The sequence below is a fragment of the Crocodylus siamensis genome, chromosome 4 (assembly GCF_052110815.1).
Source record: "Crocodylus siamensis isolate JL-2025a chromosome 4, ASM5211081v1, whole genome shotgun sequence".
Taxonomy (NCBI): domain Eukaryota; kingdom Metazoa; phylum Chordata; order Crocodylia; family Crocodylidae; genus Crocodylus; species Crocodylus siamensis.
The window spans coordinates 151,901,229-151,915,168 of record NC_143398.1 but is presented as its reverse complement, the minus strand read 5'-3'; the positions used below and the strand labels follow the sequence as shown (position 1 = coordinate 151,915,168).

The window sequence follows — 13,940 nt, the reverse complement described above, 5'->3', positions numbered from 1 at the left end:
GTACAGCTGGGTAATGTTTAATAGGACAAAGGTCATGCATTTAAGGACCAATTACAAGAATTTCTGCTATGAGCTGGGGATGTAACAGTTACAAACAACAGCGGAGAAGGAAGGCCTGCACATGTTGGTTGACCCCACATTGACTACAAACTACCACTGTGACATGGCTACGAAGAAGTCAAATGCTATCCTAGGATGTACCAGGAGAGAGAGAGAGTGAGTAGGAGACAGAGAGATGTCAGTGCCATCCCAGCCTTCCTCTGGGATACCGTGTAAAATTCCAGTCATCCGTGTTCTAAAACAGGGGTGGGTAAAGTCTGGACCCATGGACCAGATCAGGCCTGTGGTGGACTCCATTTCCCAGCATCCCCTTCCCCCATCACTGCAGCTGATTTCTATGGAGACCCCAGCGGCAGTGGGGCTGTGACAGTGTGGGGCCAGGGTTTCCATGGAGACTGGACCCAACAGTGCTGGTAGGGCTTGCGGCCGGGTGGGGAGCTGCTCTGGGACCAGGATCTTGTGGCAGTGACAGTGTGGTCCAGAACCAGGGCAAAACTGCTATCTGCTGCCTGCACGCCCTGGGCATGGGCAAGCAGGTAGCAGATTGTGACCGTGCCCCAGCTCTGGACCATGCTGTCACCACTGGAAGATCCCAGCCCTGACCCTGGAGCAGCTCCACATCCAGCCAGGTGCCCTGCTAGTGCTGCTAGGGCCGGTCTCCATGGAAACCCTGGGCTTGTGCTGTCATGGCCACACAGCTGCTGGGGTCTCCAAGGCACAAACTGAATACAAATTGGCAACTGGAATCAAGGGCAACAAAAAGCCCTTCTCTAGATATGTAGGAAGTCAGAGAAAAAAAATAAGGGAAGCAAAAGGCCACAGTGAACAAAATGGGACAGCTAATAACCAACACTGAGGACAAAACCAAACTCCTGAATGAGTACTTCACATCGGTATACTACCAGTCCAAGGGTGTTGGCCTGCTTGTCAGGATCAAGGTGGGGGTGACCATAGCTGGCATAGATCTTGTTGGGGAGCACCTACAAAGGCTAAATATCTACAAGTCAGCAGGACCAGATGAACTACACCCAAAAGTGCTAAAAGAACTGGCCAACATCATCATGAGACTTGTGGCAAAGTTATTTGAAGATTCATGCTGCTCGGGAGAGGTCCCAAACGACTGGAAGAAGGCCATTTCTTTAAGAAAGGAAGAAAGGAGGACCCTGGGAATTACAGGCCAATCAGTTTGACCAAATCCCCAGTAAAATCCTGGAGAAAATTAAAGAATCTATTACTGATAGGCTAACAGAAGGAAGTATTCTAAAAGGACAGCCAAAATGGCTTTTTTATGGAGAGGTCATGCCTGACCAACCTCATTTCCTTCTATGATCAGGTAACTCACTACTTGGATGCGGGAAATGAGGTTGATGTCATATATTTGGACTTCAAAAAGGCCATAAACCTAGTCTCCCACGATGTCTTCACGATAAATTCGGAAAATGCGGCCTCGACTACTTTAAAGTTTGGGGGCTAGGTAACTGGCTCTGAGGTAGGACCCAGAGAGTATTGATTGATGAAACTGAGTCAACATGGTGGAAGGCAACCAGTAGCATCCTTGAGGGCTCAGTACTCAGACCAGTGCTTTTTAATGTGTTCATCAACTATTTGGATTTGGGTATTAAAAGTGAACTGGCAAAGTTTGTTGATGACACCAAACTATGGGGGAGCATGGTTACGCTCAAGGACAGGCTGGCAATACAGGTTGACCTGGATAGGCTCACAAGTTAGGCAGACCTCAACCTGATGATGTTTAGTATGGAGAAATGTAAAGTGCTCCACCTAGGGAGAAATAATCTGCAACAGTCAAGCTTGGCAGTGCTATGCTTGCAGCACCACAACTGAATGACACCTGGGTGTCATGACAGACCACAAAATGAACATGAACCACCAGTGCAATGCTGTAGCTGGCAGAGCTAATCAAACACTGGCATGCATCTACTGAGGCATCTCAAGCAAGGCTAAGGATGCTATCCTCCCTACCTGGCCTTGGTGAGACGGCAGTTGGAGTACTGCATCCAGTTCTGGGTGCTGAACTTTAACAAGGATGTGGTAAAGCTTGAGAGAGTCCAAAGAAGGGCCATGTGAATGATTAGAGGCTTGGAGAGCAGGTCATACAAGGAGAGGCTGAAAGACATGGGAACTGTTTGGCCTGGAAAAGAGAAGACTCGGAGGGGACTTGGTGGCAGCCTGTAAATATAATAGGAGTATATATCAGGGCCTGGGGGAGCATCTGTTCACCAAGGCCCCCCAGGGCAGGATGAGAAACAGTGGGCACAAACTGACTGAAGATTGCTTCAGACTGGTAAAGAAGTTTTGTCTTATGTCAAGTTGAGTGCCGAGGGTCTGGAACAGGCTCCCCCCCAGAGGTGGTACAGTCACCCACACTGGCAATCTTTAAAAAGCATCCACCTTGCTGGGGTCTTTCCTGCCCAAGTGCAGGAGGGCTGGACCCAATGACCTGTAAAGTTCCTTCCAGTCCCTAAAATCTATGAAACTGGCCATGACTAATTTCAGGCTGGAATTGAGAAGGTGGTTCCTAACCAGCAGAGTGGAGTCCTAGAACTGCTTCCCAGAAGCTGAGGGAACAAACCAATGAACTGACTTTAATGTGGAGCAGAACCAGCTGAGGAAAAGGATTGAGTGTGTAAGGGCTGAGCAGATTACACTAGGTCAGGAGTTTACCACAGTGGAAACCAAGGTTGAAGACGGGAATCAGTCTGTATCTAGAGTATCAAGTCAAGGGCTCAGACAAAGTCATGATCAGTGCAAGCAGTTGCTCAGGACTAGGAGATCCAAGACAAGGACAGAAGCAAGCAGGACAGTCTAAGACAACAACACCTAACTATATTGTTGCGGGGACAAGGCCCTGCAGGAGGTGGGAGGGTGTTACTTGGACCTCCTCCCTTCAACTCCTGTTGGCCTGTTATAGCATCCAAGTCAAAACAATAAAAACCATGTGAACCATCTTGATCACTTCCCATCAACAATGCCAGCAACAATGTCAGCTGAGCTATCCATCCTGTATTTCAATTAGTTCGGTTCAGATGTCCCCACGCAGGCTGTTTCAGAAGAACATGCCTGACCCTTAACAGGAGGAACAAGCAGTGCACACCCTGTTCTTGTCTTTCAGCCCATGGGGAAGGGCTGGGAACCACCTGAAACCCTTACAAATCTCTGCCTGCCTCTCTGTTAAGGCAGTGGTGGAATCAGTTGAGGGTAGATGTGCCAGCCAGGCTGTTTTCCTTAACAAGTCTCAGATTCAGCAAGCACAGGTGCAATCACAGCTTCATGCCTTTTAAAAATATCCTATTAACACTGAACCAGCAAGAAGCTGGAACCATGCAGCCCCGGCATAACAGAGCCGTCCCTCTGGGCAAGTGCCTGCAGCTGCGGCTGCTCTGGAGAGTCAGCCAGCCACGGCTCTGGTCCATGTTTCATCTTGGCCAAGGAGGCTGTTACATAGATTCCTAGAGGGCCTTCAAACATGCCCCCCAACCCAGGTGCCTGCACACACACCTGCATACATCCCTAGGAAAAGCTGTGCAGGGCCTGATCCTGGTGTGCAGGGCCAGGTAGAAGCAATATGAAGGCCAATCCAGCCCATGGACTGGCACTGTGCCACTCATCTGGTTTGCAACTGGTGATCTCTCATGTCCATTACCTTCTCTTACTTTAGTTTTTTAGCAGGCCCTCTGCTAGATGGGTACTGGTATCCCTCCTGCCAGAGGTCAGGCATGTGCTGCTGGAACTACCTGCAAGGGGACAGCTGAACCAACCCAAATGAAACATAGGGTGGGCAGCTTAGCAGTGATCACCGATAGGAAATAACTATTCTCACTGGGGTTTCCTTTTGATAAAGAAGGTAAAGGGGTAGGGAATTGCACCTTTACGAGGTTCTGGCATGAGATGGTTGGAACTAGCTTCCCTTGTTATAACACCAATCAGTTAGAAGAGAGACACTGATTGAAGCAGGTCTCTGTTAAAGTCCTGTCAGATTCCTTCCTCTGAGCACCTGCTGAACACTGAAGGAAATTGCTTGAGTGGAAGAAGAGTGTTCAAAGCCTTCGTGCATTCTGATTCTGCTGGACATGTGGAAGACACCTGGACAAGTGTTTTTTAAACAGTGCTTCACTGTACCTGTAAGCAACAGCTGCTAGCGCATATGTAGGAGTTAACCAGAACATAGGCAGTCAGCTGGAGCCTAGGTAGATCACAGTAGGTTAGGGATTTATGATAGTGGAAGCCCAAGTCAACCAGGTATCAGTTCAAACCAAGGGTCAAGCTGAGGTTGTGGTTAGGGGAGCAGGAACACCTCGTCACACTGGTGGTGTGACAAGGCCTTAGAAGAAGTGTGTGTGTGTGTGTGTGTGTGTGTGTGGGGGGGGGGGGGGGGTTATAGCCTTCCTATTAAGGACATGTAGCTCCTACTGGTTTACCCAAGTCACTTGATTCTCTACCGGGAGGGACCAGGCTAAGCTGGGGCTGGCATTTGGCTAGTTGCCTGGTGGCACTACAGCCTGGACTTTTGCCTGCAAGTTCTAGAGTTTCAGGTTTGAACCCTTGGTGCCCTGACATAAGAGACCACAGCCTGCAGATAGCTTTACTTCTAGCAGTCAGCAACAACATTTCCTCAATACGATGATGACTGTCTTCCAGCAAACAGGGTAGTCAGCGAGTCTGGAGATGACCCAGAAGGCCAATCCAAGATCTGCAGTCAAACTACAGACATGGCATACAGTTCCAGAAGGAAGGAGTAGATCCTGGTGATGTTGACTCCCAGTTCTTTCCCTTTGTCTCTCTCCCCTCTCTGCCTCCATACTAAGGTGAATTTGGTCAAGTGTTGATGCCCTGCCTATGTCACAGCACCACTGGGGATGACTGAGATGGCCTCGAGGAGGCCGCTACATAAGTACTGATATTAATATCACATTTTTTCAGGTGGACCTTCAAGGTGTTCTCGACTCTCTTCTTTTGCTCACATCTACAGCACTGGCAAGTTAGAACTATATGGCCTGTTTCGGGAGCCAGCTGTCCGGCATCCTTATGATGTCTTGTCCAATGGAGCTGGTGCCATATAAACATGGCTTCTATGCGGGTGGTGTTTGTTTGAGCCAGAATGCTGGCATTCAGTTCAGTGTCCCTCCAATTGATATAGAGGGTTTTCTGAAGACATTGCTGACTGTAACACTTCAGGGCTTGTTGCAATTACATATCCTTGATCGACTCCAATTCTAATGGTGAAAGGGTCCATTTCCAAGCCTTTGCTTAGAATGGTTGCGGAAGAAGTCTGATAACAGTAACAAATTTTAGTGGGCATCCAAACCTCATCAGGATCTTCTATAGGGCCTCTCTGTTGATTGAAATCAGAGGCTTCTGCTACGTCAGCGAAGATTATGTAATGATTGCATTGCTCATGGCACTTCTCCTGTAGCTATCTAACAACAAAGATCATGTCTATTGCAACTCTGACTGGTTTGAAACCACATTGGAAGTTGCATAGAATCTCCTTGGCCTGGGGAGTGAGCCTGTGGAGGCAAATGCAGGCAAGAACCTTCCCAGCTGTGGACAGGAGTGCAATGCTATGGTAATTGCTGCAATATGATCCATCTCCTTTCTTGAATCTGGTTATGATTCTGGGAGCTCTCAAGTCACTGGGAATCTGTTCATGTTTCCAGATTTTCAGAATAATGGCATGTAGCTGAAGAGAGAGCTTTTTTCTAGCATGCTTATAAATTTCAGCTGGCCTTCCATCAGGACCACGTGCTTTGTTATTCTTCATCTCCTGAATGCCCTTCAGGGCCTCTTGCTAAGTTGTTGTCTGCAACACAGTCCTTCATGGGATGTTGTGGAATGGCTTTGATGGTATTATCTTTGACATTAGACTCTTGGTCCAGAAGCTCTTGAAAGTGTTACTTCCACTGTGCATAAGTGGAACTGCCTTTAAGACTGTTGTTCTGTCTTTGGATTTCAAAGGGACAGCTCCTTGTGTTCTTAGCCCATAGATAGCTTTTGTTGCACTGAAGAAACTATGCATATCATGGCTGTCAAACTTCTGGCAGTTTCTGACCCTGAAGCACTTAATATCTTTCACAGTTCATTCAAATGGGAGGAGGGTGAAACTATATTACAGGAACTCAGAAGCACTGCTCTCTCCTAACTGAGGGACAGGGGACTTGAAAAAATTGGGAAGGGATAAAAGACAATCCAGGGAGTACAGTGCTCAGTAGAGGGAAGAGAGAGACAAAGCTGGAGAAGCCTAGCCATTCCAGAAAAACTCATCGTCCTAGGAAAGTTTTGAGGCAGAGGTGGAAAGGGGGGAGGGGGGAAGGTGGGGAAAGAGCTGGATGGACTCTGTCTGGGCCTCATGGAAGGAATAAAAGGAGCCTGGGAAAACTCCAGGGGAACTGCAGGGCAGGAAGAGTCATCAGGTTTGGATTATGGGCAGAGTACAAGGAATGGAATAAGAATGGAAGAAAGGAGCATCTTCCACTCTTTCTAGAGAAGAAATTCTGGAGCATAGGCTGATGCCAACCTGTTTCTATACCTGATGCATCAGCAGGCAGACACCTGTAGGAAACCAGATGCATGTTCAATCCCCAACCATGGGAGACACCCATTTCCTCAGATACCATTTCAGTTGGGTTTAGAATGACAGCATTTTTTGGAAAATGCAACATGCTTAAGTTTGCAGAATAGGCATCTAAGAGTGAACATGGTAGTAGACATGAAATACTTGTAGTGCTACACCTTTTCTCTCTTGCTGCAAATGGTAGGATGTGGGTCAGTGGCTTGAAGTTGCAGCAAAGTATGTTTACACTGGATGCTAGGAAAAAACTTCTTCACTGTTAGAAGTGTGAGGTAGTGGAATAGTGTTTGGGGAAGCTACGGACTGTCCATCACTAGAGGCATTCAAGGGGGTGGACAGCCACAAGTCAGGGATGATATAGGCATAGTTTTCCCTATATTCTACTAGACATTTCCCATGCTTCTGGCCTTTTCTGGTTGCCACTTAGGGCTGGAAGGGAATTCTACCTCCCATCCTTGGCCCTTCTTGCTGCTGCATGTCAGGATTTCAGGGGTTTTTTTTATGCCTCTCTCAGAAGCATTGAGGGTTGGCTATAGCCAAGGCAGGGAATTTTGACTGGAGTGTATCGGTGCTTCTGTTGGGACTTAAAGCCAGAGCCTGGCTAGAGGTTCTTGCCCCTCCATTCAGGATCAAATCATATTTGGGGTCAAGAAGGAATTTTACCCCATGGTCAGATTAGTATGGACTGTGAGGGTTATTACCTTTCTCTGTAGTGAGGGGCATGGCTCTCTACCTGGGAGCTCTTGAGCATTTATTAACAACCTTTTACAGAAGCAGAACATTGGCTGCTGTGGTCCCCCTGCCTTACCTGTACCAGGTTAAGATGTCATGGTCTTGTGTTGTATCAGGGCTGAATGTAGTTTTACCTAAAGGATGGACTAGATGACTTACTGAGGTCCCTACTTCTCTGTGATTCTTGCTGAAGAGCACCAAGGTTCACATGGACAGCTTATCATCAAGGGCAGGGCCATCCAACTTCTAAGCAGCAGGGGCCACAGCCCCTCTGCTGTAGCATGTGCACAGATGTCTCTCCACCCCTAAACACATACCCTGCTGCACTGCACATGCAGGTGGTACCCCTCCCTCACTGCACTGCATTGCTAGGTGGCTATTGCAACCTATGGGTTGCTACCCCAGCCCCTGGAGTGGAAGCTGGATACAAAACCTGAAGGAGTGAGGGGGAGCCTAGAGACCCCAGCTGAAACAGCACCCAGAGTGATAGGGGGAGCAACATTCATGTAGGAGTCAGGAGTCCACACATTAACCCCTCACAGGCTCCATGCAACACACAGGCCAACAACTAGACAGCCCTGTTCTAGGGGAAAATACTACAAAATTAGGGTCAGATTGGCTTTAGAAAGAACTAATGGAGATGGGCTGAAGCTGACCAAGCTTGTGTGTAATGGGAATCACAGGCCTCTGATGGCAGATACCACAATTGGACAGGTAGAAGACCTTGAGGTGGAAGCCAGGCCTGCCCCATAAAGGGATATAAAGAATCTTTGGAAAATGAGGTGTACGCGAATATTTGTGCCTTACCTACCTGCCTGCCTGAAGTAGCAACCTCAGAGCAACACAGTGCCAAGATGGACTGAGCTAAGTAAGGGGACTGGGACTGGACCAAGTTAATTGGAGTCTTGATACACCAGGAGGGAAAGAGCAAAAGTAAGATGCCCACAGACACTTTCCAAGAGAGTACTGGACTGAACTAGTCCCTTTTATAAACAGAATGGTCATAATCAGAGACTTCTATATTGCAGGTGCTAACAAAAAAACTGAGTGTTAATATGCCCGAATAGAAAAGGATGCTTTCAGTCCATAGAAGTAGAAAAAGTTTCCTGTCTTTATTTATGGGATGCCAGTGTTAGTTGAAGCTGACCAGAAACCACTTACTCCCATTGCCAAATGTGGCTTGGCAAGCTTCCCTCCTGACAATACAGGGAGTATTTTTTCCAAGCTATAGATGTATGACTTGCAACTGAATCCCAAACCAGGCGACTTGGGGATTGCAAACAATCTCCAAAACATTTGACAAAAGGCCAGCAGAGTACAGTCCAGAGTTAGATTATATATCAGTCTGATTAAAAAACAACCCTGTCTGTTCTCAAGTGACATGGGGAGTGCGACAGAGAGCTACCAAGTCCATCAGAATGCAGTTGAGGCAATAAGCACAGGGCAGCTGGGACAGTATATTCTTGGTCCCTACTATCAACCTGAAGGATGCTCTCTGTACTAGATGTGATTGGTTTCCTAAGGTGTTACAGAAAACAAACAAACATTTTTTGTTCTTAAAAGGGCTGGAGCCCTGGTGGGCAGGGCGGCTGTGGTGGGGTTGGGGGAGCAGGGAGGTCAATGGGGCTTGTGCCCCATGCAGTATGGGGCAGTGGGAAATCACCCCCAGCCCAGCAGCACCCGGTGAGCACTGGGGCTTTTTTGAAGCACTGGGGGCTGGGGCAGCCATGGGGGGGGACTGGGGTCCCTCCGTGATCCCCTCCCCCAGCACCCCCTCCCCTTGTACTTATCAGCTCCTTGATGCAGCCACTGGGGACTGCCCGAATCAAAGCTCTCCAAATTTTTGCTGAAGATTCAGAGAGCTTTGGAAAAAAAAAAAAAAAACAAAACAAAAAAAAAACCAAAAAAACGATTCAGACCTTTAAATTGGTCCCCCGATTTGATTTGGATTCAGAAATTTGGCCATCGAATCAGGCCAAATCTCCTCCGAATTGAATAACCACCTGAAGCTTTGCGCAGTCCTAAAAAAAAAAAAAAAAAAAATACAGGCCATGTCAAACAAAAGACCTCAGGAAAAGTTGACAGAATAGACATAGCCTGTTTAAGTTAACTGAAAATAAAAAGTTACCCGTCTGTTGAAGATTATTATACTCACTTCCTCAAGCTATTGTCATGAGAAGATACTACAGCTAATAAAGTGATCTTTCATATCAAATCTAAGTTCATTAGATAAAGCACAGCCAAGAGTAATCTCTAACTTGTCTGTAACAGGAGGGAATGGCATTTAAGCATTTTGCCCCAAGATGTATGCTAGATGTGTTTATGTAACTGCTGGCCCCTGTTACCCATCCAGTCCAATGGGTTGGTAGAAAATACTGACATAATAAGCCACCTGAGAAAGGACGTACTTCTTATCCATCATTAATTCTGTTAAATTGCAGAGCAATGTCAACAAAACCTGGATTGTAACCTGTTGACATTGTGGTCAAAATGAAACTGAAAGCTGAAAACCCCTCAGCGTTAGAAGCTGATGGGGATTTTTTTTTTGGTGCTCTCTTATGGGGCAGCTGTATTGCTGAGAGAGATGTTAGACAAGCTTTTGGGCACAGGATACCCTTCTTCTAGGCTGGGAAAAAAAAGAAGCAGGTACAGCCCAAGCTAAACACCAGATAAAACAAAGATTTTTGCTTAAACCTCTTCTGTAAATGAAAATAGTTAAAGTGGAAGAGGGCTGTATCCTTGGAGCAAGTGGAAGATATCAAAGTTATCTTTGCTTGCCCAACATCTCTCTCAGCTATACAGTTGATCCAATAAAAGATAGCCTACTGGACTATCACAGCTACAGCAATACCTCCAACCCATGAGAAACTGATGTCAGTCAGTCACTATAGCCTTACAGAAATACAAAAGAGATTGACAAGGCAAAGCAGAAACAGCTAAGTATATTTTGAGATCCTTGAAGCTGCCACCATTTCAGTATCCATGATGCTGGATATATTTATGATGGGAAAGTGTTCCCAAGCAGCAATAGCAGCAGTCAAGTCAATGTATGAAATTGCTGCTACACATGGACAAACTGGGGAGAATTAAGTGACACCCGTGCATGGGTGTTTGATGAAGTGTCCCTGAAGTCCCTCCTATCCCCTGGGAGTTGAACAAGAATCGCAGGGTGAGGCAAGGAACACTGGGTGACCTCCTAGAGAAGACAGTCACAGTACAGGGAGGTGGGGAAGTCCCAGGACAGGACAACAGCCAGAACAAATGGACTATATAGTGGTGCTGATGTCTCCAAGGAGACCTGCAGGTCCAAACAACAGCCAATGTGACCCAGTGAACTTACTAGTTAGCTGGCTAGCTCTAAGCATTTAAAATTCTGCATTTTTTTTTTTTTTTTTACAAGGTTGAACACTTGCCTAATGTACTGGTCCAGCAATTGATTGGGGAGAGGGAGGTTCTATGCAGTGCCAAGCTCAGACCAATTACAAGGAGTGTAGCTTACCCACCTCCCCCTCCCTAGGCCCAGTAGATCACCAGAGACACACAACACCAATCAGAAACATTTCCTGAGTGCAGACAGAGGCCCTGTGGAGCTGCCCTTTGGGAACTGGTGGTGGGAGAGTACCACCTCTCCATTTCAGCACATCCCACAGCAAGGCCTCTCGGCATTTTCCAAAGTGGTTACTGTAACCCCCCCTTCTCCACCCCAAGCAGTCCAATGACACACGGTGGCTCAGTCACAGCTGAAATGCCATGACAACTTAGTGCTGTAACAAGGCAGGGGTGGGCAAAATGCGGCCTGCCAGGCCATTCTATCTGGCCTCTGGGGCCTCTAAAACATTTAGAAAAATTAATATTTATCTGCCCCTGGCTGCTCATCATGTGGCCCTTGATGTCTTGGCAAAACTGAGTAAGTGGCCCTCTGCCCAAAATAATTGCCTGCCCCTGCAGTAAGGGTATATGTACTGCCCTCTGCAGGACTAAACTGGAGCTGCTCAGCTGGGGGTCCAAGGATCCCTTACAGCTATCAACTAGGGAAGCTTTACTATTACTTCTAGGGATGGGGGCCTGTACCTTGGGACAGGAAGATCTGAGTTTTGTCCCAGCAAAATTCCTCCCTGTGGAGGAAAAGGTCCATGGGAAGTAGTGTCCTGGGAAGTAGCGAAGGTACAACGTCATCGTGCAAGTGGGAAAACTCAGGAACAGAATCAATGTGAGGCTGTGACAAGCATCTGTGCAAGAGACAAGACCAGACCCCACACTCTTCATGTAAATCAGCTGAGATGAGAACATCTCACAGCAGAGTTTGCATGCAGGCCTCTAGTCTCCCTCCCTGGTATTAACCCAACCCTGCACTTTTGGAGCCGAGCAGTTCGCCTCTCTGCTGGTCACTGTAGGCTGGACCAGAGAGACAGGCCCTCCCTGCCAGCAGAAGATAAGGTAGGGCGACACCTTAGTGACCAACTAGCTCAGAAAGACTAGACAAAGTAGGCTATTGCTATGGAAGCTCATACCTTTCTGAAGTAATTAATCTCAAAGTGTGCCTATACATGAGTGTGCAATCTGCTCTGACGTGTTGGAATTCCAGCATGGCAGAGCAGGCTTAATTAATCGAGTCCGCTGGAGCATGGCATATACTGTGCTCCAGTAGCCTTCTGCATCTTGCATCAGTGTCTGTGCACTAAAAATGGTGGTGGGGTGCTTTACCTAAAACTCATTGACAGAGTGTTAGTTCAAGCACCCCTGCCACCATTTCTAAGCACACGGTGCTGATACACAAGACAGTGGTGCTTTAATTAGAACGGCTCTGAGAGCTGCTCTGATTAAAATGCTCCCCCTCCTCCCCCTGGAGCATGTGTAAAAGTGCCCTAAGGTCTCATCCTGCCCTACCTTCTCCCCAACTAACACAGCTAACTATCTCTGTTGTTAACAGGAAGACCTCACCCTTTATAGCCTTGCGTTCCTTGACACCCCGGGGCACAGCCAGATGAGCCCACACATGCCTCTTGCTGTCTCTCAAGCTGCTTTGAGATGTGGCAAGAGGCATTCTAGGAACAAAGGTTTCCTGCTCTGCATATTTGCAGCACAGGCTCAACATTTAGTACCTGGATATCCAGGTAACAACAGCCCCCCCAGGACTGTGCCCAGAGTTAAGATGGGATGCAGCTGCTGCCAGTGAGCTATGGGCCATGCAGGGGGAGGGGAGGGGAGGGGGTCAGGGGCCATGCAGGGCATCCAGGGAGAACTATGGGCCCTGCAGGGGGGCAGGGAACCCACGCCTCCCAAGTAGCACCCCACACACAGTACCCTTATGCCCCCCATATCCCACCCGTGCCCCTTCCTACCCCCTTCCTGCAAACCCCCACATCCTCTATTATGGTGATAGAGACACTGGTAGTCTTCCAGATTACTTTAACATTGTAAATATATCAATAAAACTTTGCCCAACTGATCTCCCCCTCATTTTAATTATGGAAGAACACGGATTTTGCAGTATTTTAAAGAATGAATCTGGGATGATGATGATCATCATCATTTTTTAAAATCAGAGATTTTGCAGTTTTAAAATAGGAAACACCAGCATTCCTGCTACTGAGGGAAGTGGCAGGACCCAGGCAGAGGAGCCTGCTCAGGGATGGCACCTGGGACCCACCCGGAGATAGCTGACCTCTTGGGGCCAGGAGGACATGCTTTGACAGTTGAAAGCAGGCCACCACACTGAGAACATCTTCCAGGCGATAGCTGCCCAGATGGCAGGGTGGCGGCACACATGGCAGTAGTGCCGCACAAAGGCCAACTATGCAACCACAGCTCATTGGCAGCTGGCCCAGAGGTCCAGATGCCTTTTCTGTGGCCTGCAGTCCCCATTCAGGTCTGGCAGGCACACAGCTTTGGGGCCCACATGCTGTCATGTGGCAGCAGGTCATAGCCAGGCAGCAGCCCCCCACTGCCAGACTGCTGCAGTCTGCAGGGAACTCTCAGTTAGGGTTGCTTCAGCAGTCCAGCTGGCACAAGGGGGTAGTGTCCCCATACCAGCTGGCCAGGCCCCAGAAGCTCCTGTCTTTTTGTCCATTCAAAATTGCCATGGGCTCTAAGGCCTACCCAGTACACTAGTAGCCCTCACTATATGGGGGCTAATGGATAAACGGAACAACTGATTTTGTGGGACAACCAAGGGGAAAAAAAACAAGATACGAGTGACATGGGAGTCAAAGGGTCAAAAAATGAAAACAAGTGGGAACACCAAGCAGAGTCCCCTAGGCCGCACCTACCGGTCCTCAAAGGCATCCACGGAGCCTGTGGACTCTGCCTACTGGTGCTTTGTTCAAGCACATTTCCAGGCAAGAGAGAAGAAAGCTCGAGCTCCCCCTGGCTGCAGATCTGGGAGGAGCTGGGCAGGGTTATTTTGCCCCAAGCACATAAACCTGTGTCAAAATGGCCAAAACCGGTGTAAGACAAACCTGGTTCAATGTAGTATCAGATTTAAATGATTTGGGTCAAACCAGTTTGCAGAACTTCTTTCTCAGACCCCTTCCTGGTTTAGGTTTAATCAGAGTCCCCCAGC

General features: G+C 47.9%; 1 protein-coding gene across 6 annotated transcripts in view; it reads right to left on the bottom strand.

The window, feature by feature from the left end:
* KCNH6 (potassium voltage-gated channel subfamily H member 6) overlaps nt 1-13,940 on the bottom strand; it is a 128,236-nt gene that overhangs the window by 93,956 nt on the left and 20,340 nt on the right. The window contains exon 2 of one of the 6 annotated variants that reach the window (XM_090044168.1): nt 9,298-9,399. The exons of the other annotated variants lie outside the window; for them this stretch is intronic. The gene's annotated coding sequence lies outside the window, so the exon portion shown is untranslated. The remainder of the gene's footprint in view (nt 1-9,297; nt 9,400-13,940) is intronic. 6 annotated transcript variants of the gene reach the window in all.